Below are 3,599 nucleotides of genomic sequence, written 5' to 3'. Positions count from 1 at the left end.
ATATACATATATATGGATATATGTATATGTAAATGTATTTATGTACCTGTGTAATTATGTATATATTATATATATACACATTTACATAGATACATATATACATATACATACATACATACATATATCTATGTCAGCCTAGTCAAGGTTGCCTGAATGGGTCGCTAGCCAGGGTCGCCCACCGAGGTCTCCCGCCTGGGTTGCTTGATTGGGTTGACTCACCTGGGTTGCCCGATTGGATTGACCCATCTAGGTCGCCAACCTATGTCGGCACTGCTTGGGTCACCCCAGTCTACAATATATACATATATACATACATATGTATATATACCTTTATATATACATAAATAAATAAATATATGTATGTATATGTGTGTATATATATGTATATGTATGTATCTATAAATATACATATACATGTGTGTGTGTGTGTGTGTGCGCGCGAGCGGAGGGGAGCGGGGTGAGGGGTCGAGAGGTGGGGAAGGAAAATAATTAATTTTATTTTAGAATTTAATATAATTGGGTTGGGAAATTTGTTTAATTTGGTAATAGAAAATTGATGTTGAATGGATAAGAATTGTTGACCCTATGGCAAGACATATTGTCAATTAGTGACAAAACTTAAGTCATCCAGGAAGGTCGGTTAATATTGCAACCAGGCTTTCCTTTAGTCAGCATGCTTCAGTGTAGCTCGAGCATATCCTGTGTGAACTGAGTTCACAGTATTCGTCGATCTCTTAGTATGAACCAAGCATCCAATTCAAGTCAGACATGCTTTAGTGTCACCTAAGTGCCAGAGTATTACCCAAGCATCTAGTGTTACTCGAGTGTCAGAGTATCACCAGAGCTCACTCTATTGCCTGAGCATCAACATAACAATAAAGTGCACAACACGACTCGAGCATCAATAGTTGACTAACTTGAAGGTATAATTTGATTATTGTAAAGACATATCTTGCTTGAGATGACTTGGAATGAGATGTTTGATGGATATATAAGAAAGGAAATTTGTTTTGCCTAATCACGAGAAGCGAATATGGAATACAAGAAGAAGATTGAGTAGATTGAGTAAGTAGGCTACCAAGCAGTATAAAGAGCATAACAAAGTCATATCTATCATAGTCAGGTGATTACAACCTTCAAAGGATCTATATTAGTAAATTAGTTGCAAACAAGGATCATCCTACTGATTGCATCCTAACAGTTGCATAAGGTAAATCCTCTAACAAGGGGGACCTAACAATCCTTTGTAAGATCTCTTAACAGAGTACATACTTCATTGTATTGTAAAATCCTTTCGCAAGGTGGACCTAACATTCATTCATACTCTTAACAGGGTAGATCACCAGAAGTGATCAATTGTAAGCCCTAATAGGCCAACTTTATTATTGCAGTAGTGAAGTATTGTGGGTGTCATCCCCACCCCAGTTTTACCTTCTCCTTGGAGGATTTCGTGGTTACCAAATATTGTGTCAAAGTGTTGTGTTGATTTATTTATTGCTTTATGTTCATGCATGACAGTAGATTAGCCAATCTAATAAAGTAAAGCAAAAATATTCAAACTGAAAAGATTTAAGTGTTTCCTGATCCCCCCCCTCCTCTCAGTCGCTTGTATGTCATTACATTTCCAACAAAGAATATGTAGTTTATGACATAGAATTATGTGTTGTTGAAACTATTTAGATTTTTTCATTGTAGAAGATAAGTTTTAAGGCTTAAAATTAATTTGTGATTGGACAATAGATATCTTTTAATGCGATTCATTTGTTGTTCAAATAATGGTAATCAATTTTGTTGCAAAAAGTTCAATCAATGATTAACAACAAGCCTTGCAACAAGTTCTAAAAGAAAATTCACAATATTGTGATATTATTGCTCACAACTAACGAATTTAGGTTTTCCATTTTGTATGTCTTTCAAAATGCCAATATAGTTGTAATTCATCAAATATTTAGTATTTAATTTGTTTAGACCTTTTGAAATTTAGGAACATAATAAGAAAGAATAATCACATTTGAATTCATAAATTTATTTAAGTTTTCATATGATATATTTAATTAATTTTACATATTGAATACATTCTTATAATGTACTTGGCTTCAAAGTCTTCAATGATATGTTCAAGTATAAAGTGTAAACTAGTATTTTTGAAATCTCTATTTCTTGTTGCAGCTTGACATAGATATTGGAACTAGATACCACAACTTGAACTATGATTGAGGTTTTTGCACTTTATTGGCATTTTCACCAAGATGTGAAACTATTGACCAAAATTATGTGTATAGTGTTGCTATTAATTATGTGTTTTGGCAAGACATTATAAAGTTGTACTTCTTTACCTTTTGTGCACACTGGAAGACATACGGTTTAAGGCCGTATGAATTATTATATCCTTATTTTGCAAGAGAGGATTGAAAAGTGATGACATCTTTGATTGTTATTCATGTGGAGTTTATGCAATTACTTACCCCTATCCTCCATGGAAAAAAAAACATTTATTATTGTTTATATAGAATTTTGTCTTAGAAATTATGTTTTCTAAAAATGTAAACTTTTTTTAATATTTTCACAGTTCTATTATTTTTATTTTTAAATTTGTAAGAATTTTTTAATTTCTTAATTGGCTATTCATATTTTTGCCAACAATTTTTTCATTTTCTCATTGACAAATTTTAAATTTATGTTAATTTCAATCTTACTTTTTTTAAAGCATTAGGCCAGACTCGTTGTAATACATCTCTTCTTTACTGGGGTAATTGTTATCATTCTCCATCATTCTTACCCATTCCACAAAGCATTCACTTCTATCAGCTTACTAATGCACGTACAAAGACACACAACTACTAGTATATATCATATTGAAAAAAATGTTGTACCTTGGTGATAGCGCACCACCCACATATATTAAGAAAGAATGAATATCCCTCTAGTTAACAATTTGAAATAGAAATATACATACTCTAGAGTAAAAAAACAAAAACATTGGTGACCTCCCCAAACCATGTGAAAATCACCTAGATACAATGATGCCCAATAAACATATACCAGTGAATTTAACTTCACTTGATAACACAATTTGATTTGCTATGAAAAATTCCAATTTGATTTGCTATGAAAAATTCCTCTTAGTGCATCTAGCTTAGAAAGGGAACACCCCAAGCATTGTTTACAATACCACCTAGATCATTACAAGATAGTAATCGCATTGCATTTGGGACTTGGATGGGATATCACCTTCATCAATACTGAAGAGCCCGCTCCATTTCATGCTTCCAATATTTAATATATTGAAAAATTCTTGCCGGATTTTTTTTTAATAATAAAAATGGTCATAAAATCTAATATGAAGAGGATTTTCATTGCACCATACTGCGTTGGATTTATTTTTTTGCAATATAAGCTGTTTTTCAGTTTGTTTGAATTAGTTTTTAAAGACACCCCCTGCCGTTCACAAAACTCTTTGGAAAAGTTCCATCCACATCCCTATCGTGAAAACGCGCAGAAACACTAAACATTGATTGAGCGATAAAATATCCTAGCAAAGCTTCCAATACCAGCAGAGCCAATTTCATGTTGAGAGTGAGGTGAGATGAGCAAAACCA

This window comes from Cupressus sempervirens, chromosome 8, assembly GCF_028749045.1.
Source record: "Cupressus sempervirens isolate cs-2001-9-10 chromosome 8, ASM2874904v1, whole genome shotgun sequence".
NCBI lineage: Eukaryota > Viridiplantae > Streptophyta > Pinopsida > Cupressales > Cupressaceae > Cupressus > Cupressus sempervirens.
Note: the sequence above shows the minus strand (reverse complement) of the source record.